We start from the raw sequence: 22,032 nt of genomic DNA, 5'->3' as shown, positions 1-22,032 counted from the left end.
AGGGGATCATGGGGCCCCTGTGTGCTTGCCCAAACTCAAAAAAGCCTATAAAAAAGGTACCAGGGGCATCTCATGGGGCCCCCTACTGACCCCGGGCCCTCGGGCAGTGCCCGAGTTTCCAAATGGTCAGTCCACCCTTGCTTGGCATAGATTAATGTCCAAAGACTGTGCAGTGAAACGATGACTGACAAATGGCACATGCCCTATTGAATAGACAATGAGACGATCAGATTAAATTAACATGACTCAAGACAGTAACATAGGACTATAAAAAGCCCTTCCACATATATTAGTAACCAACATGTGACAGGTGACCACATATAAAAGTGTATATATATATATATATATATATATATATATATATATATATAGCGCTCAAGTCCCAAAATTTGGGACTAAACGCTATAAAATTAGACAGCAAACCTGTGAAAACACAAACAATGATGAAGTGACACTCTGTGTTAATAAAGGATTAAATATGAAAAAATATATATGAAAATACTAATAGGCAAAAATGGCCAAAAAGAATTGTGCCACCAATATTATTAAACACAAAAAAAAAGGATAATTATAGCAAATAGACGTTTCCGTAAATCTAATAATATGGCTGATCCTTGTCTTCCAGGTAATAAAACTGATCCCTTCTGCAAAAAACTGAAGCTTGTGCAGGAGATCTCCTCCTTCCTACTGCAGTTGAGCTTCACAGGATTTGTAGTGATGGAGTTTTTTCCGACCTGTAAGTCATCCGTACAAAATATTACATTTATAGCTCAACTTCATGTAATGAAATTAAATGTATTTTGTATTTTTTTTTCCTGGGGGGGAGCTCTCCCAAACTGCAAGAGTGACACATGAGAGTGCCCTTTACACCTGCTCAGTAAGGATGGCTACAGGGTTCTCTGAAAGCAGAAGTAAGCCTTCCTTACAGCAGGATCCCCAGAGTCACCCCCACATCACATCAGAGTCCCCAGAGCCCCCCTCCTTACACCAGGGTCCTCAGAGACATCCCTCTTTAAATCAGTTTCCCCAGGGCCCCCCCCCCCCCTCCTCCTACATCAGGGTCCCCAGAGTCATATCCCTTACATCGGGTTCCCCAGAGTCATCCCCTTTACATCAGGTTCCCCAGAGTCATCCCCTTTACATCAGGTTCCCCAGAGTCTCCCCTTTACATCAGGGTCCCCAGAGTCACCCCCCTTACATCAGGGTCCCCAGAGTCATCCCTTTACATCAGGATCCCCAGAGTCCCCCCTCTTACATCAGGGTCCCCAGAGTCATCCCTTTACATCAGGATCCCCAGAGTCCCCCTCTTACATCAGGGTCCCCAGAGTCATCCCCCTTACATCAGGTTCCCCAGAGTCTCCCCTTTACATCAGGGTCCCCAGAGTCACCCCTCTTCAGGGGCGGTCTGACAACTCATGGGGCCCCCGGGCAATAGGGGATCATGGGGCCCCTGTGTCCTTGCTCAAACTAAAAAAAGCCTATGAAAAAGGTACCAGGGGCATCTCATTGGGCCCCCTACTGACCCCGGGCCCTCAGGCAGTGCCCAAGTTTCCAAATGGTCAGTCCGCCCCTGCCCCTCTTACATCAGGGTCCCCAGAATTACCCCTCTTACATCAGGGTCCCCAGAGTCATCCCCCTTACATCAGTGTCCCCAGAGTTATCCTTTTACAGCAGGGTCCCCAGAGTCATCCCCCTTACATCAGGGTCCCCAAAGTCATCCCCCTTACATCAGAGTCCCTAGAGTCACCCCCCTACATCAGGGTCCCTAGAGTCACCCTTTATATGAGGGTCCCCAGAGTCCCTCCTTTACATCAGGGTCCCCAGAGTCATCCCCCTTACATCAGGGTCTCCAGAGTCACCCCTTTACATTAGGGTCCCCAGAGTCACCACCCCCCACATTAGAGTCCCAAGATCCTAAGCTCTTTACATCAGAGTCCCAAAAGATGCATCCCCAACATTAAATCAAGGTCTCTATAGGCTCCTTACCCCCCTGCAGCACAGTCCACTCTGTTCAGTTCTCAGTGTAGCCACCAGTGAAAAATGAGAGGTGGGGCACTGATAACAGGCTTGGAGAAGGAGGTTCCGTCCTCCTTCTCTAAATGCTTGGGGAGGAGCAAGCAGGTGGTTGGTTGCTAGGACGTGGGCAGTCTTAGCAACCAACTACTAGATCTGACAGCGGCGGGTGAGATATGGCATAACAGCAGCATTCGAAGAAAATGTAATGCATCTTGAGGTGTGTGAGATGAAGGTGCTATGGGAGTGCTATAAAATACCCCTGTGTGCTGACAAGCGGTGCAGTGGTACTGCCATGGGGGGGGTTTGAATGCCCCTGATCCCCCATCTCCTTTTCTACGCCCCTGCTAGCAAGTTCATGAATCTGTCATATTGAAGCCACTTCGGGTGAGGGATTTGTTTGTCAGACTTTTTTTTACATGCAATAAATAGTAGAATTTACCCAGCGACAATAATAGGGTCATCAGTTTGAATACCAACCACAGCACTGACTGTCTGGAGTTTGCATGTTTCCCTGTGACTGCGTGGGTTTCCTCCAGGTACTCCGGTTTCTTTCCACACTATAAAGACATGCTGGTAGGTGAATTGGCTCCTGTCTAAACTAGACATGTGCAATTCGTTTGGTTCCTAATTGGAATTCGGACAAATTTTACGTTATTCGGAGATTCAGATGTCTCCGAATTCCAAATTACAATAGTAATGAATTTAAACTAATCTGAAATATTGAAACAAAATTTGAATCAATTTGAATTTGAAAACAAATTCTAATTCAAAAAACAAATTTGAAAACCAACTCAAATTTGAAAACAAGAATAGAAAAAAATAGAACAGAAAATAGAGAAATAAAATAGAAAATAAAAGAATAGAATGGAAAAGAATCATGGAAAAAAGAAGAGAATAGAGAAGAAAAGAATACAACAGAATAAGTAGAAAATAACAGAGTAAAACAGAACAAAATAGAATAGAATAGAAATAGAAAAGAATAGAATCCATTAAAATAGAAAAGAATAGAATAGAAAATCAACAAATAGAATAAAATAAAATAGAAAAGATTAGAATAGAGAATCAAATAACAGAATAGTTTTAATAAGTATTAATTTGAGGGTGTGCACACTTAAGCAATCATATTATTTAACTTTTTTTTCCCTCCACCTAAAAGAGTTGTACAGTTTATAGGTCACATTAAAGGTAGTAAAAGTTCTGAAATGATTTATCATTGTCTCATTTTGTTACATCACAGAAACCTGACCTTTTAACAGGGGTGTGTAGACTTTTGATATCCTCTGTATAATGGAATTGTTTTGTTGTTTTTTTTTATACTAGTAATGGTGGTGATCAATGACTTATAGCAGGACTGCAGCGGGCATTTTGACACTGGGGGGGGACTGACTAACTGCCACTGACATCCCCAGTGACACCAATACAGAGATCGGTGCTAATAAAAAGCACTGACACTGTACTAATGGCACTGGGCAGGAAGGGGTTAACATCTGGTGCGATCAAAGGGTTAACTGTGTGCTGGGAGTATTTTAATACTGAGACAGCACATCAGAGAAATACAAAGCAGCATGCCCTTGCCGACAGGAGAGAGACCTGTGTTGTTTACACTCAGGTCTCTCCCTTGTCAGCTTTCCCCGGCGATCACAGAGGGAATTTCTGTCCGGTACCCAGTGACTGACAGCTCTAGCCACCAATTGTGGCACGGGTAGGGAGCGAAAATGCAAAATCATGTGTATTCTGTATATATGTGATTTTGCGTAGCCCTGCCGCCCTGTAGCAGTACTTCTGCCATAGGGCAGCAGGGAACTGGCTATAGTGTCTCCCTGGACCCTGCATTCCCTATATCTGGTCTCCCCGGACCCTGCATTCACTATATCCGGTCTCCCTAGACCCTGCATTCACTATATCCGGTCTCCCCGGACCCTGCATTCACTATATCCGGTCTCCCCGGACCCCGCATTCACTATATCTGCTCTCCCCGGACCCTGCATTCACTATATCCGGTCTCCCTGGACCCTGCATTCACTATATCCGGTCTCCCTGGACCCTGCATTCACTATATCCGGTCTCCCTGGACCCTGCATTCACTATATCCGCTCTCCCCAGACCCTGCATTCAATATGTCTGGTCTCCCTGGACCCTGCATTCACTATATCCGCTCTCCCCGGACCCCGCATGCACTATATCTGGTCTCCCTGGACCCCTCATTCACTATATCCGGTCTCCCCAGACCCCGCATTCACTATATCCGGTCTCCCCGGACCCTGCATTCACTATATCCGGTCTCCCCGGACCCTGCATTCACTATATCCGCTCTCCCCGGACCCTGCATTCACTATATCTGGTCTCCCAGGACCCTGCATTCACTATATCCAGTCTCCCTGGACCCCGCATTCACTATATCTGGTCTCCCATGGTACACAAAATGTGGAAATGCAATTATTTTAGTAAAAATAATCTGTTAAAAAGGTATTTTCATCAGCAATATATAGCAGTCTTGTGTCTTCTATCAGTGTCCAGCACAGCGCTGGTTAAAGCTTGTAGGAGGAGTTTTCATTCTCCTCTCATTGTCCCATGAGGCTGCATATTACCCCTGACCCTGCATTCACTATATCCGGTCTCCCTGGACCATGCATTCACATTATACGGTCTCCCCGGACCCTGCATTCACTCTATCCGGTCTCCCTGGACCCTGCATTCACTATATCCGGTCTCCCCGGACCCTGCATTCACTATATCCGGTCTCCCTGGACCCTGCATTCAATATATCTGGTCTCCCAGGACCCTGCATTCACTCTATCCGGTCTCTCTGGACCCTGCATTCACTATATCTTCTCTCCCCAGACCCTGCATTCACTATATCCGCTCTCCCAGGACCCTGCATTCACTATATCTGGTCTCCCTGTACCATGCATTCACTATATCCGGTCTCCCTGGACCCTGCATTCACTATATCCGGTCTCCCCGGACCCTGCATTCACTATAGCTGGTATCCCCGGACCCTGCATTCACTATATCCACTCTCCCCGGACCCTGCATTCACTATATCCGGTCTCCCCGGACCCTGCATTCCCTATATCCACTCTCCCCGGACCCTGCATTCACTATATCCGGTCTCCCCGGACCCTGCATTCACTATATCCGCTCTCCCGGACCCCGCATTCACTATATCTGGTCTCCCTGGACCCTGCATTCACTATATCCGCTCTCCCCGGACCCTGCATTCACTATATCCGGTCTCCCAGGACTCTGCATTCACTATATCCGGTCTCCCTGAACCCCGCATTCACTATATCGGTCTCCCATGGTACACAAAATGTGGAAATGCAATTATTTTAGTAAAAATAATCTGCTAAAAAGGTATTTTCATCTGCAATATATAGCAGTCTTGTGACTTCTATCAGTGTCCAGCGGAGCGCTGGTTAAAGCTTGTAGGAGGAGTTTTCATTCTCCTCTCACTGTCCCATGAGGCTGCATAATACCCCTGACCCTGCATTCACTATATCCGGTCTCCCTGGACCCCGCATTCACTATATCTGGTCTCCCCGGACCCTGCATTCACTATATCCGGTCTCCCTGGACCCTGCATTCAATATATCTGGTTTCCCCAGATCCTGCATTCACTATATCTGGTCTCCCCGGACCCCGCATTCACTATATCCGCTCTCCCCGGACCCTGCATTCACTATATCCGCTCTCCCCGGACCCTGCATTCCCTATATCTGCTCTCCCCGGACCCTGCATTCATTATATCTGCTCTCCCCAGACCCTGCATTCCCTATATCTGCTCTCCCCGGACCCTGCATTCACTATATCCGCTCTCCCCAGACCCCGCATTCACTATATCCGGTCTCCCTGGACCCCGCATTCACTATATCCAGTCTCCCCGGACCCCGCATTCACTATATCCGGTCTCCCCGGACCCTGCATTCACTATATCTGGTCTCCCATGGTACACAAAACATGGAAATGCAATTATTTTAGTAAAAATAATCTGCTAAAAAGGTATTTTCATCAGCAGTATATAGCAGTCTTGTGACTTCTATCAGTGTCCAGCGGAGCACTGGTTAAATCTTGTAGGAGGAGTTTTCATTCTCCTCTCACTGTCCTATGAGGCTGCATAATACCCCTGACCGTCTGTCTGGGTCTGCCTTTTTTACACAATGCGGAGGATTAACCCCTTAGGTTCCACAGTGAGTATAACAAGCATGCTTTACTGCATCTACAGACTGATTGTACTGTTGGGGGTTTAGTAACACTTTAAAGACAAAAGTATATCTATTGGGTTACTGCCTGGGCACAACATTTCTAGATGTTACCTATAAGAAGGCAGAGCTTTACTTTTTGTGTTCAGATCCAGTTTACATACAACCTCTTCGTGTGTTAATGGAAGGTTCTGTCATTTTCACCCGTTTCATCTGACGGTTATCATAATTCTGTCTTCCAGATGGTGGAATTATTGGACAGACAATATGGCCTTTTATTACTTTTGCTGTGATTTACCTGGCGGTATTTACCCTGCCCCGGATCGTCCACAGAGTCCACCACTCCTGTAAGTATGATTCTGCTGGGTTCTCCTCGTTCTTTAAAGGTCAGTAAAGGGTAAACTTACCCAAAAATAAAAAATTCAATTTTTTTTTCCACATGGGAATCACAAGCGGTCGTTTTGAGAGATCCTCTTTCTCATTTTTTCATATTTTGTTTTTGTGTTTGTTTTTGGGGAGGTTGGAGGTGTTGGAGGATAGGTGGTTGGGGATCTTTGGAGGGTTAGGGGTGGTGAGGGGCTTTTTCTCTTGGGGGGGTAGCTGGTGTCCATTGGGGAGGCACAGATGTGGTCTGTACACAGGGGGCACCCTCACCCAGGGGTGGACTGACCATTTGGAAACTCGGGCACTGCCCGACGGCCCGGGGTCAGTAGGGGGCCCCATGAGATGCCCCAGGTATCTTTTTCATAGGCTTTTTTGAGTTTGGGCAAGGACACAGGGGCCCCATGATCCCCTATTGCCCGGGGGCCCCATGAGTTGTCAGTCCGCCCCTGGGCTACAAATACAGTTTTACATGCAGATGTAGCCTACAGTGTGTCCAATCAGAAGGAAGTATTTTCATCTCTCTGCAACTAATATTTTAGCTTTTATGAGAGATGAAATATATTCCTTTGATCTGCTGATATACTTTAGAGCTCCTAGACAGATCGGAGCCCTCTCTTGGTCTCCCGCTGCCTCTGATGCCGAAATGTGGGGGGTGACACCACGTGTTACCGCACCGGGTGCCACCAACCCTGGGGATGACTCTTTTCAGTCCGCCCCTGCCCTCACGAATGGTTAGAATCTGGGTTGGGGGGGGGCGTGGTCTGCCGCGATCCGGAATGGCCGCTTAAGCCAGGAGCTCCCGCCGGCCGAAGACTTCTCCTTCTTCTGCACGGAGGATCGGGTGAGGCAGGGGCACATGACCATGGGGAAATCGGACCGGAACACACCCGGTTCCCGTTCCCGTTCCCCACGGGTCCCTAATCAGCCGCAATCGCGGCATATACAGGAGCTGTTCCGCTCCCAGCAGAGGGACAGGGCCCAAGCAGCTTCCCCCTCTCCCCCCCCTCCTTCCTCCTCCACGGCAGCCTGTGTTCAAAGCAGTGACACTGAGCATGTCACTGACACAGTCCCGCAGCATGACCTCTCCTCTGACTCCCAGGCATTATCCCTCAGAGATCTTCAGGCGGTGGCTGCAGATATTAAAGTCACACTCACCACCGCCCTCAGTGACCTGCGAGAGGATTTACTTTCCTTAGGCACAAGGCTGGAGGGAGTGGAACTTGCTAGCCGCAATAATACAGACGCCATAGCAGAAATACAGCAGACAACTGTCTCACACGCATCACATATCCGTGAATTCTACAGACAAATAGAGGATTTGGATAACCGTGGACGCAGACATAACATTAGACTCCGTGGTTTGCCAGAATCTGTGGAACCGAACGACATCTCTACAACGGTTGTGGCGATCTTTAATGACCTACTAGGTCGCCCGCCGGCCACACCTATAGAGTTGGAACGAGCACACAGAGCACTCCGTCCCAGGGGCAGAGATTCTGATCCCCCAAGAGATGTAATATGTTGCCTAGTCAGCTTCCCACTAAAAGAGGACATCCTCAGGCGCGCCAGGGACAGAAGGCGCCTCTTATATCAGGGGTCAGAAATACATTTATTCCAGGATCTCTCCAATATTACTCTGCAACAAAGATGGGAACTTCGCCCCCTATTGGATGCACTCCGCTCACATAACATACCATATAGGTGGCGTTTCCCATTTTGTCTTTCCGCACAGGCGCAGGGGCGCACAGCCTACCTGCGAGTTCCGGAGGATCTGCCTAATTTCTGCACTTCCCTAGATATCCCACTAATCGACCTCCCCGATTGGTATAGCAATATGCGTCTCCCAGGTGTTCCGGAATCCAGACCGACGCCAAGTGAGATGGAATGGCAGGGCCCTGGCTCTCGCCGACGCCGATTGATTCCCGCAACCCCGCCGAGACTTCCAGCCGGTGGCTCTACCAGCATAACCAGCCCGACGGCCTCTCCTGCTCATCGCAGGCCTCGTCATGAAGCTTAGAGACCCTTCTCTACATTCTGTCCTGATTTCCTTAATTTACTGTGCGCTACTGCTGGTTTCATTGCTCACGATCCGTTCAGCCACTCTTCGGACTTTGTCTGCAAATTCCTTGTCCCATTTCGCCTTACTTATGGAGCTTTCTGATCTATCATCCTGGGATCTTCCCTCCACATGATCTGGACTGGACTCATTGGTACTCTTGCACACAGGCAGCCCTATGCATCTGGGGCCACTAAGATCTCATCCCTACGATTCTTGACCCTTAATGATTGTTTGGCACAGAATATTCCAATAAGTTCCTCCCTTCTACCCGCCCATTTTCTGCACCACCGCTGTCGCTTCGCAACGGGAATATCGGATCTACAACCAATTTAGTGCCTAACCTCCTCCATGACACCTCTGATAGGTCTATTGCCATCTAGAGACCCCGGGTGGACTCCGGAGGGCTCCGATCCTCTTCCATCTCCTGCACAGCTGACTCCGAGCCTATCCTGGGGACCTCCGAGGATATCGGGTTCGCCTATGAAGGACTTTAGGTCCCCCCACACGCATCGTATTCATCTCGCCTTGCACCGTTTCCAGAAGACCGAGTTGGGAGAGGATGAAGAGAGTTCCTCAGCACCAATTATCCTTTTTCACGTACTCTGATGAGCGGGTTGCTGAGTTTGGATTGGGAGGGGTGGGGGGGGGGGAAACCTTTGCTTATAATTTATTTATTTATTTATTTATTTATTTTTTTTTTTTTAACCTTCACATTGTTGCTGTGCACCTGTGAACGAGCATCACCTCAATGAGCTCTCCGGATGGAGACTCCTTGCAGAAATCGGTCTCTCCCATCCCGCTCTGTATCCTTTTTCACCTTCTGAATACTAATGAGTACCTCTGATGAGGCTCCAATGTAGGTACTCTGCCTGTGCCTTCTTCTTCCCTCCCCACGCATTTCCTCCTATCTGATATGAGGTGCTGCTCGGGTCCAGGAGTACCTTGAGAGTCCAGGCCGGGGGGGGTCGTTCTGTCATATTAGTTGTTCTCAATTTAGTATATTGTGTTTTTTTGATATGCGATATTTGAGCTGTATGTTTTTTTTCTGCACATGTTATGCCTTACTGTTCCTCTGCCAATATTTTGTGACTTCATGTGTTGTGCGACACTGCCTGTTCTCTCCCTGAGGAGAGGGCGGTCTGACCGTTCTATGAAGCCATACCTTTGAGGACGACATTCCTAGTAGTTCCACCACGGTATACTCGTGACACTATATTTCCGCTTTAGAATTCCTACGTAGTGCTTTGTTCATATGGGTATCTCCCAAACATTGATATGGCTTGTTGCCTGTCTCACTTCCCTCACTTCCCTCCTAGCGCAGGCTACCGTTCTGTTCTTGACCCCAATTTCTCGCTAAATCCTGAGCCATACGCCCTACCAGGTGAGGGTTGATACATCTCCCTTGCCGGCTGGGTGTAGTCCCTCTCTGTGCATGCCCTATCCTCGCCCTACCTCTCCATTCCCTGCACTTTTTAAGGTCTTCCGTACGGCGGGCCTCTTTTTTATTTGGATTTCGGCCCACTGCGTTCCCCACACAGTAAGCTTGGAGAGCTTTTACTGACTCTTGCCGGCTGTTTTTACTCCCTCCTTTCTCTTTTCTGTTACCCCTTAACCCCCCCCCCCCATCTTCTCTTCCTTTCTCTTCTCCTTTTTTCTTATATATCTAGGCGGATTAGCTGGTCTACTCCTCCCGCTGGTAGTTCTGTTTTTTTTTTTTTTTTTTTTTTTTTCTCTTACCTGTGTCTACTCTCCTCCTTTCCCCTTTCTTATTTCTCTTTTCTTTTATTTTATTTTATTTTGTTTTTCTTTCATTTATCTCTTTAAATTTTTTTTTTTTTCTCTCCCCCCCCCCCCCCCAATCCTATTCCCATCCTTTTAGTACCCCGTGTTCCCTTTTTTTAGGTTGCTTTCACATTCCTCTTTGGACATGTCTTCTCCCAAATCGTTGTCAGGACACTTGTCACTGAAAGTTCTATCTCTTAATGTGAAGGGTTTGAACACGCCTGAAAAACGCTCCATTCTGCTCTCCTATTTATCTAAACAAAGAGCGGATATCGTTTTCCTTCAGGAAACGCATTTTAGACAGGATGTCATTCCCAAGCTCTTTAACTCACGTTATCCGACAGTCTATCATGCCCCTAACCCTCATGCCAAATCAAAAGGTGTCGCCATCTTGATTGCAAAACATCTCCCTTTAACTATAACGGAGTCGCTCCCTGACTCAGAAGGTAGGTTCCTGTTTCTAAAAGGCACTTTTGCTAACAGACCCATTACACTGGCAAATTTATATGCGCCCAATACCAAGCAGGTTCCCTTCTTCCGCTCAATCTCCACCTCTCTTTCTTCTTTTCAGTCGGGTGTACTGATCTTGGGGGGAGACCTTAATGTCCCTTTATGCCCCTTATTGGATTCTTCCTCGGGCAGTTCATTTTTACCATACAAATCCCTAAGACAGATCCGCACACAACTCCAGGATTTACAACTTCACGATTCTTGGCGAATCCTACACCCGAACGTTAAAGATTATACGTTCTTTTCTCCTCCACACAATAAGTACTCCAGAATTGACTACATTTTTCTCTCGCAAGTGGATCTGCCATTTCTTCATGACACCTCCATTGAACCAATGGTCCTATCGGATCACCATCCCATAACCATGACGTTGCGTTTTCCTGAAAAACACTCCCGCTCTAAGATTTGGAGATTGGACGCATCTCTTCTTTCCGACCCAACACACGAAGCCAAGATCTGCTCCCAATTGGTAGATTACTTCGCGACCAACCAGACTTCAGATACCTCCTCCTTGACGCAATGGGAGGCACATAAATGCGTAATTCGCGGGATTCTCATAGCCATGGCTACGAAGCGTAAAAGGGAGAGACAAGCACATTTGCGACGACTTATGGAGCGCATCCAGTTTTTGGAAAGAGTTCACAAACACAGTCAAGCGGCTTCTACCTTGACTGAACTCACGAACACTCGCACGCAGCTTTTGACCGAACTGGGTAAGGTGGCTAAACGTAGATATGTCTTGTCTCAAAAATTATTTTATGAGTTTGCGAACAAAAGCGGGCGATTCCTCGCCAGATCCCTTCAAGCGAAAAAGTCGAGCTTAACAATCCACAAAATCAGGGGTCCAGACGGTTCTTTTGCCACCACTAATGCTGACATTGCTTCTCATTTTGAGCAGTATTATAAGGCATTATATAACCTCCCTCCGGAACGTCCCCCACCTGAAACCAACAAACTCAGAGCCACGGTGATCTCGGACTTTCTTCATCTTTATAGCCCTTCTGCACTTTCTGAGACATCCGCCCTGGAACTGGAGCAAACTATCACGGCAGAGGAACTGTCGCGGGCCGTCAAACAAATGAAGTCTGGTAAAAGCCCGGGCCCTGATGGCCTGTCTGCGGTATATTACAAGGAGTTTTTACCCGTCTTGTCCAACCCCTTCCTCTCGGCTTTCAACACTTTCTCTTCACTCCCTGTGTCGTGTCATCGCCTTCTAGAAGCGCACATCATTGTCATACCCAAAGGAGATAAGGATGCAACTTTGGTTTCCAATTATAGGCCCATCTCCCTTCTGAATGTAGACGTGAAACTTTATGCTAAAATTCTGGCCAACCGTCTCCTCCCCTTACTCCCTTCTTTGATTAACCTCGATCAAGTGGGTTTCATTCCTGGCAGGGAAGCGAGAGACAATACTATCAAGGCCCTCAACCTTATCCATTGGCTTCGCACATCAAAGAATCCTGGGTTCCTTCTCTCTTTGGATGCTGAGAAGGCCTTTGACAGAGTGTCCTGGGATTATTTGAGGGCAACCCTTCAGGCAATTGGTTTGAGAGAACACATGCTTAATTTCATCATGACCTTGTATTCTGGACCCACGGCACAGGTTCGGGTGAATGGCCATTTATCGAACCATTTCTCTCTCGGCAATGGCACGCGCCAGGGCTGCCCCCTTTCTCCTCTCCTCTTTGTGCTATCATTAGAGCCACTGCTGTGTAAACTCCGTTCCAACCCAGATATTAAGGGCGTTTCCGCACCGGCTCAAGAGTATAAACTCGCCGCCTATGCGGATGACATTTTACTGTTTCTAACGGAACCTCGGACCACCTTGCCCAATTTGCTTAAAGATTTCTCACTTTTTCAATACATGTCGAACCTTAGAATCAACCATTCAAAATCATACGCCCTCAATATCACCCTCCCTTCTGATGTAGTCTCATTTTGCCGATCGCAGTTCCCGTTTAGATGGGACAGTGAGACTCTCACTTACCTGGGCATTCAGCTTACGTGCGACCTCTCTGACCTTTATGTAAAAAACTTTATCCCAGCACTTAAATCCATTCAGGAAGATCTCACTAAATGGCATCGACCATGCTTTTCCTGGTTCGGCAAAGCTGCTATATTAAAAATGAACATTCTCCCCTGCCTCCTCTATTTATTTCAAACCTTACCTATCCAATTGCCACCCGCCTTTTTCGCTTCATGTAGGAGAATGTGCTCCTTCTTCCTTTGGAACCACAAGCGTCCGCGCATATCTTTCTGCCAATTGGTTCTCCCCAAATCCAGGGGTGGAATTGGGCTCCCAGACCTCAGGCAATATCATTGGGCCTGCCATCTTTGCAGAATTATAGATTGGAATATTCATTCGACTACCAAAGACTGGGTGCATCTCGAAAACTCCTTCTCTCCTTCTCCTATAGCTTTGATCCCGTGGCTCTTGACGAAACATACCCCCCAGGCCCTTCTCACTCATCCACTGATTGGTCCTACCTTGAGCATCTTCCGCTTGACGTGCAAGTCGGCCTCCATCTCGGATGCCCCCAACCCTTTAACCTCCCTTTGCTTAAACCCGGACTTCCCTCCGGGTATGCACAAGGCCTTCCTGTCGGAACATTGGCCGTATGACCAGGTGAAAGCGGAACACTTTTTTCATAAAGGCCAATTGAAATCCTACTCCTCTTTGGCGAGCACCATGAAAGATCGTACCTTCCCCTTTTGGGCCTACCTTCAAATCAGGCATTTTCTCACATCCTCTGTTCACCGCCACAAATGGACTCGTCCTCTCACCCCTTTTGAATCAATTTGTTCTAAGGCTGAACCCCAGCGGCATCTAATCTCATCCATGTACCTCCTTCTCACCGGTGATGGGAATCCTAACTCGCTCCCCGCTTGCCGAGCTTGGAGGAGAGACCTTGATATAGATTTTTCCTCCTCAGATTGGGACCAAATTTTTACATACTCCCACAAATGTTCGCTGAATGTATCGACCCAAGAAAACGGATACAAGCTAGCTTCCCGTTGGTACATTACCCCTTCTAGAACTCATCGTTTTAACCCTTCTCTACCCAATAATTGTTGGAGATGTGGAGCACCTGATGGGTCCCTTCTCCATATTTGGTGGTCCTGTCCTATCGTCCTGCCCTTCTGGCGGGAAGTCCACCGTATAACCTCGTCAGTGTCCACTTTACCTCTCGATTTTTCCCCGGCCCAATTTCTCCTCCACCATACACCGCTCCCCAAACGTCTATACTTCCGATCGTTAGCTATGCATATGATTAATGCTGCTAGACTCTGTCTTCCTGTGCTTTGGAGATCTACTCAACCCCCCTCAATAAAAGATTGGTTCACTCGTCTGGGAAGAGTTGCAGAGATGGAGGAGTTGATTGCTTCCTCCCAAGATAACCCGACTAAATTCTCCCATACTTGGTCGTGTTGGATTCACTTCCAAACGACCCCCGAATACCAATCCCTCATGGGTCTTTCTACCTGACTCTGAGCCAGACCTGTGGCTTTATATTACACTCTGTATTGTACTGACTCCTCGACCCTTGCTAGGCTGTCGATAACACTTTTCTATTATATCCCTTTCACTGATCAGGTAGTGAGACACTCCTTTTCCCTGGTGCCCGATTGTCTGCTTTATGTCTCTATCCCCTAGGGGATGAGCACACCAGCTCTGTCCTTGGAGCTTCCACCTATATGACATGTCTATCTATACCGCCCCCCCTCCCCCCTTAGTCTCCTTCCCCTTTGACCCTTACCCCCCTTCCCCCTTTTTTTTTTTTTTTTTTTTTCTCTTCTTCTTTGGCTTTCCAGCTTCTCACCATTTTTTATTTTTTCTTTCCTCCCGACTCCTTCCTCGTTGTGCCCTGTACCTGCCATTACTGTCTTTGCTGTTTTTCACATCTTCTCCACTTCATTTTTTCCCTTTTTCTTTTTCCTCTACACATATGTTTATTCCGCTGTCCATAGGCAACCTAATCTCACACCCGGAATACACTTGCACATGTGCCTCTCCCATTCCACGGAGTTATTTTCATATGCGTTGGTTACCTTTGAGTGGTACCTTTGCTGCTCCTCCTGGATAACACCGAGCTTTCTATATTTTCGCAACTTTTTCCTTGCACCAGAAGCCCAGCACCTTTAGCTTTATCCCCTTCCCCCCTACTCTGCTACTCGATGATAAAAGATATCTGGGGGTGCAAATAAATGATCCTGCTCGTTTGGTGTTATTTTGTATGCTATGTGGTGATTATGATTGGTGTTTGCCTTCTTTGTTTTTGGCTGTGTTCTCGTGTTTTTTTTTCCAAGTTCAACTTCATTATTGTTACAGGTGACACAAGAGGGCTTTATTATTTTGTTCGCCTGCATATTTCTTATTGTCTGGCATGTGCGATTTGTGTTTTACCGCGTTTTTCTTTGGCACATTGTATTACATTGTACAATTTATACCATTTATATGTTTTGACTTTTTCTCAATAAACTTTGTGGAACAAAAAAAAGAATCTGGGTTGGGAGGTCCTTCCATGCAGGGGGTGGGGGGCCCTCATTATGGGATGTGCACACTAGGTCTCCGATGCAATGTTTTCACTGTGAATGCCATTTACAATAAATATGCTTTGAGGTTAGCCTTTTAGGTGTGCAGCCTGTTTTCTTTTCTCTTGGTTTTTGCTACTTGTCATATGAACTCATCAAGAATGCTGACTATGCCCGCCCACCTCCACCCACCTCCTCCATTCATAGAAGCTGTAGTTTATTTCACAGAAAAATGATCTCTGATTGGAGGAGGCAGACCTTTTACTCATCCACCCTTCTTCCATTCATAGAGTATATACAGAATATAGTACAGCTTCTGTGATTGGAGGGGGGTGGGTGGAAAGACATTCTTGATCAGTTCATATGACAGGTTCTTGTGGTCTATTAACCCACCTCACCAGAAGATTGTGGAGGTCGGGGTACGGGGAGGTTGGAAGAGTAAGAATTTAACTAAACCAGGAGCCAGCAGCACAAGGGACACCCGGACTGATAATAAGTAATGACGTCCCTTGTGCTGAATATTATTATTATACAGGATTTATATGGCGCCAACAGTGTGCTCAGCGCTTTGCAATAGAACGACCGAATATGTGTTTTATGACTGAACGTAGACTATAATTTTCTGTGTTTTTTGCTCAGGAATATAACTTTAAGATCGACTGATCCTTTATTAGGTGTCACTACATCATGGTATGTGCAGTGCCTTGAAAAAGTCTTCCTCCCCCTTGAAATGTCCCCCATGTTGTCATGTTACAATGTATTTTATTGGGATTGGATGTGATAGACCGACACAACGTGGCACATAATTGTGAAGTGGAAGGAAAATGAGAAATGGTTTTCAAAATATTTTACAAATAAATCTGGGAAAAGTGTGGCGGCATTTGTATTCAGCCCCCCGCAGTCAATACTTTGTAGGACCCCCTTTGGCTGCAATTCCAGCTGAAAGTCTTTTTGGGGATGTCTCTTTGCACATCTAGAGAGGGACATTTCTGCCCATTCTTCTTTGCAGAATCGCTCAAGCTCTGTCAGATTGGATGGAGAGCGTTTGGGAACAGCAATTTCCCACATATTCTCCATTGGATTTAGGTCTGGACTGTGACTGGGCCATTCTAACACATGAAGATGCTTTGATCTACAGTAAACCATTCCATTGTAGGTCTGGCTGGATGTTTCGGGTCGTTGTCCTGCTGGAAGGGGAACCTCCGCCCCAGTCTCAAGTCTTTTGCAGACTCTAACAGGTTTTCTTCTAAGACTGTCCTGTATTTGGCTCCATCCATCTTCCCATCAACTCTGACCAGCTTCCCTGTCCCTGCTGAAGAAAATCATACCTACCACATGATGCTGGCACCACCATGTTTCACAGTGGGAATGGTGTGTTCAGGGTGATGTGCAGTGTTAGTTTTCCGCCACACATAGCGTTTTGCTTTTTTGGCCAAAAAGTCCAATTTTGGTCTCATCTGACCAGAGCCCCTTCTTCCACATGTTTGCCGTGTCCCCCACATGGCTTCTCGCAAACTGCAAACAGGACTTCTTATGGCTTTCCTCCAACAATGGCTTTCTTCTTGCCTCTCTTCCATAAACGCCAGATTTGTGGAGTGCACAACTAATAGTTGCCCTGTGGACAAATTCTCCCACCTGAGCTGTGGATCTCTGCAGCTCCTCCAGAGTTCCCATGGGCCTTTTGGCTGCTTCTCTGATGAATGCTCTCCTTGCCCGGCCTGTCAGTTTAGGTGGACGGCCATGTCTTGGTAGGTTTGTAGCTGTGCCATACTCTTTCCATTTTCGGATGATGGATTGAACAGTTCTCCGGTAGATGTTCAAAGTTTGGGATATTTTTTTATAACCTAACCCTGCTTTAAACTTCTCCACAACTTTATCCCTGACCTGCCTGGTGTATTCCTTGCTGTTTGTTCACTAATCTTCTCTAACAAACCTCTGAGGGCTTCACAGAACCGCTGTATTTATACTGAGATCACAGGACACACAGCTGGACTCTATTTACTAATTAGGTGACTTCTGAAGGCAATTGGTTCCACTAGATTTTAGTTAGAGGTATCAGAGTAAAGGGGGTTGAATATAAATACCCCCACACGTTTCATATATTTATTTGTAAAAGATTTTGAAAACCATTTATCATTTTTCTTCCACTTCACAATTATGTGCCATTTTGTGTTGGTCTATCACATCCAATCCCAAAAAATACATTGACATTTTCGGTTGGTAACATGACAAAATGTGGAAAATTTCAAGGGGTATCAATACCCTGGACCTTCCACTGAATGTGATTGACTATGTCCTGTCAGGCGACCCCAGATAGTAAGTTGATATGGTGTGACTGTTATACCCTTTTCTGAGTAGCAGTGCCGGGACAAGGTCATCCAACGCCCAGGGCAGGGATGCCAAATTCTACTCCTCTACAGGCTCTCTCCTGAACATTTCTGTGCTCAGCTGTGGGTTGTGCTCTCCCTCCCCCTCCTCCCTCCTGCTAGTGCAGTTCCTGCATTCCTGTGAACACCACTTCTGGCTTGTTAATATAGGAGCACTGCACAGGCAGGACAAGAGAGAGCACAGCCTGCACCGCCTCCCTTCACCAATCCCAGTGCTAGGATGGCAGGAGTAATGATGCCACTGTTACAGCTCCTGTCAGAAGGAAGGCGCCCCCATACTTACAGTAAACCATTGGGCCCAGGGAAACTGTCCCTCCTGCCCACCCCTTGTCCCTGCTCTGCTGAGTACCATCAGTAAAGAGAAGCAACCGTGTCAATGTGTGGAAGTATTTCCTTGGCGTATAAAGGTCAATGTGTGGGATTGTCATGTGGGGGCCTCAGACATGGAGTGGGCACAATATGGCGGATAGTTTGACCTTAGCAGGAGAGATACTGTTCTAGCAAAAGGACAGGAACTGAGCAGGGACTTGCACTTTGGTGCCAACATCCAGCTAATCACAGAGCCCCTAATGCACACACAAGGTCAACATTCTTCATCCTCATTTTACCGTATTTGCCGGCGTATAAGACGACCCCCTACTTTTCCTGCTAAAATGTAGTGTTTGGGCTATACTCGCCGTATAAGACTACCCCTCTTCCAATGCAAAACAGTGGGAGGAATAGTGCCCCATCATCAGTGTCAGTGGGAGGAATAGTGCCCCATCATCAGTGTCAGTGGGAGGAATAGTGCCCCATCATCGGTGTCAGTGGGAGGAATAGTGCCCCATCATTGGTGTCAGTGGGAGGAATAGTGCCCCATCATCAGTGTCAGTGGGAGGAATAGTGCCCCATCATCGGTGTCAGTGGGAGGAATAGTGCCCCATCATTGGTATTAGTGGCAGGAATAGTGCCCCATCATTGGTGTCAGTGGGAGGAATAGTGCCCCATCATTGGTGTCAGTGGGAGGAATAGTGCCCCATCATTGGTGTCAGTGGGAGGAATAGTGCCCCATCATTGGTATCAGTGGGAGGAATAGTGCCCCATCATTGGTATTAGTGGCAGGAATAGTGCCCCATCATTGGCATTAGTGGCATGAATAGTGCCCCATCATTAGTATCAGTGGGGGGAATAGGTGCCCCATCATTGGTGTCAGTGGGAGGAATAGTGTCCCAACATTGGTGTCAGTGGAAGGAATAGTGCCCCATCATTGGTATCAGTAGGAGGAATAGTGCCCCATCATTGGTGTCAGTGGAAGGAATAGTGCCCCATCATTGGTATCAGTGGGAGGAATAGTGCCCCATCATTGGTGTCAGTGGGGGGAATAGTGCCCCATCATTAGTATCAGTGGCAGGAATAGTGCCCCATCATTGGTGTCAGTGGGAGGAATAGTGTCCCAACATTGGTGTCAGTGGAAGGAATAGTGCCCCATCATTGGTATCAGTGGGAGGAATAGTGCCCCATCATTGGTGTCAGTGGGGGGAATAGTGCCCCATCATTAGTATCAGTGGCAGGAATAGTGCCCCATCATTGGTGTCAGTGGGAGGAATAGTGTCCCAACATTGGTGTCAGTGGGAGGAATGGTGTCCCATCATTGGTGTCAGTGGGGGGTGGAATAGTGCCCCATCATTGGTGTCAGTGGGGGGTGGAATAGTGCCCCATCATTGGTGTCAGTGGGGGGGGGGAATAGTGCCCCATCGTTGGTGTCAGTGGGGGGGAGGAATAGTGCCCCATCGTTGGTGTCAGTGGGAGGAATAGTGCCCCATCATTGGTGTCAGTGGGAGGAATAGTGCTCCATCATTGGTATCAGTGGGAGGAATAGTGCCCCATCATTGGTGTCAGTGGGGGGTGGAATAGTGCCCCATCATTGGTGTCAGTGGGGGGTGGAATAGTGCCCCATCGTTGGTGTCAGTGGGGGGGGGAATAGTGCCCCATCGTTGGTGTCAGTGGGGGGGAGGAATAGTGCCCCATCGTTGGTGTCAGTGGGAGGAATAGTGCCCCATCATTGGTGTCAGTGGGAGGAATAGTGCTCCATCATTGGTATCAGTGACACCAATGATGGGACGCTATTCCTCCCACTGACACCAATTACACTTGCTGACCCTGTTCTAGTATGGTGCTGCTGCAGCCAGCATATGTGGTTGCAGCAGCACCTCTACACTGAACACTTACCTGCTGCTCCTGCACTCGATTTTCATGGGGCTGCTCGGCTCCGCCCCCTCGCCGGTGATTGGCCACCTGTGTGCCTTTCCTGAGCTACAGTTCTGGCAGCCAATCACCGGTGAGGAGGCGGAGCCGAGCAGCCGCCCGAACATCTAGTGGCCGAACTGAAGGAGCAGCCGCGCTTCCTGGACCGGATCGTCGTGGGACCGAAGCTAGGTAAGAGACAGCCCCTGCCCACCCCTGTACTTAGTGTCCCTTCCGTTGGAAGGGGGGGGCGGCACCGCACCGCCCCCATAAAAAGTGTCAGTATGCCGTATACCAGCGTATAAGACGACCCCGACTTCAGAGAAGATTTTCAAGGGGTAAAAAGTCGTCTTATACGCCGGCAAATATGGTAATTCTAATTCTTTTCAAATGTTGTAGATCTAGCACAAAAAATATTAATTTACCAATGAAACCGGAATCTCGTGAAAGGCAATTCAGTCTTTTTCCTGGGCCAGGCTCTCCAGTCATTCGTATTCACCAGTATTCTAATCTGCATTCCTACTAGGTACAGCCATGTTGCTGATGTCTCCTTTCTCTCTATTTCTAGACTGCCATCCAAGAACAACTGAAGAAGCAGATGCCACAGAGATGGAAAAGATGAATGCTTCAGAAAATGTTTCATCAATTCAAATAACAGAAAAGAGTCCTCCAGCCATTGTCTGAAATTTCGAGCTTGAAGGAAACCTAGAATCACTGTCAGGACTGTAACATAAGACATTGATGTAACGGTGTTGGGATGAGTGAAGCGGAAGAGACTCAAATACCTCTCTACAACTTCGGTTACTTACAGTCAACATTTTTTTACTACCGCCTCATGATTAGAAGAATGTCCTAACCAATAGAAGACATGCCAGCTAATATTGTCACAAGCTGCCACCAATAGATGTGTTTGATGGTCTAGACCAGGGTTTCTCAACCAGGGTTCCATGGAATCCTAAGGTTCCTCCAGAAGTTGCTAGGGGTTCCTTGAGCAATTTCTGCCTCTTAGGTACTGTAAGTTCCCACTGACACCATTGATATTTTAGCTATCTGTAAGGGGCTAATTTCTCAGTGACCACAAGTGTAAGGAGCATTCTTCCCACTGACCATCACACTAATGTATCATGAATTGTAGATATAGTAATATGTAGCAGGGGTTACCTGAGACCGGAAAGTTATTTCAAGGGTTCTTCTGTGGTGAAAAGGTTGAGAAAGGCTGGTCTAGACATTATGTTCCTTACATATAGCCTACTTCCAAATGAATTCAGATTTTAATAGAATTTTAGGGTGGAACTCCATATAATTGTTTTTTAGTTTAGAAGGAAGTAATGCAAGGGTTGATTTCCAACTGGCTCCGTACTGCTGTCTGGTTGGAAAGTCTTCCCAATCCTAGTCTGGTAACAATGCATGAACTGAGTTTCTAGGGTTTTTTTTCCTCTCCGGGATACATTTTCCATATATTCCACTAGGTCAGCAGTGACAGCGGCATTAGGCCTCAGTCACACAGGATGTTTTAAAAACGCTGCTCCTCTTGGCAGCAACCTTTTGGCAGAAAAACCGCCTGGCGCTTGTAAAAGTGTCTAGCGCATTTACAAGCATTTAGGTGCATTTGCAGGCGTCAAGTGCTTGAGCGTTAATTTCATTGGCCATAATAATAATTTATTCTGGCCATTGAAATGAATTAACACTCAAGCACTAAACGTGCCTAGCATTAACACGCAGTTGGACGTGTTTATACGCGTCAAGCGTTTTTTCTGCCAGAACGCTGCTGATCCTGGACGCACTGGCAATGTTTTTTTTTACAGCTTCTACAAGCCCCTTCTATTAAAAGCTTCTAAATGTATAGGTGCAGGGGTGTATTTACCACAAGGCAAACAAGGCATTTGCCTAGGGCGGCATTTTTCAGGGGGGCAGCACTGCCCCCTTGGAAGAAGGG

The 22,032-nt window shown here is 47.2% G+C and overlaps 1 long non-coding RNA gene across 1 annotated transcript; it reads left to right on the top strand.

The window, feature by feature from the left end:
• The first annotated feature begins 634 nt into the window (after window positions 1-634).
• Window positions 635-21,376, top strand: LOC149435042 (uncharacterized). Its single transcript, XR_016308565.1, has 3 exons — window positions 635-736; window positions 6,461-6,565; window positions 20,665-21,376. It is a non-coding gene; the product is annotated as an uncharacterized LOC149435042 (long non-coding RNA).
• Window positions 21,377-22,032: the final 656 nt, after the last annotated feature.

The sequence above is a fragment of the Staurois parvus genome, unplaced genomic scaffold (genome assembly GCF_062004578.1).
Source record: "Staurois parvus isolate SC_StPar_1 unplaced genomic scaffold, SC_StPar_1.0 ptg001621l, whole genome shotgun sequence".
Lineage (NCBI taxonomy): Eukaryota > Metazoa > Chordata > Amphibia > Anura > Ranidae > Staurois > Staurois parvus.
This window is presented reverse-complemented; position numbering and strand designations above follow the sequence as displayed.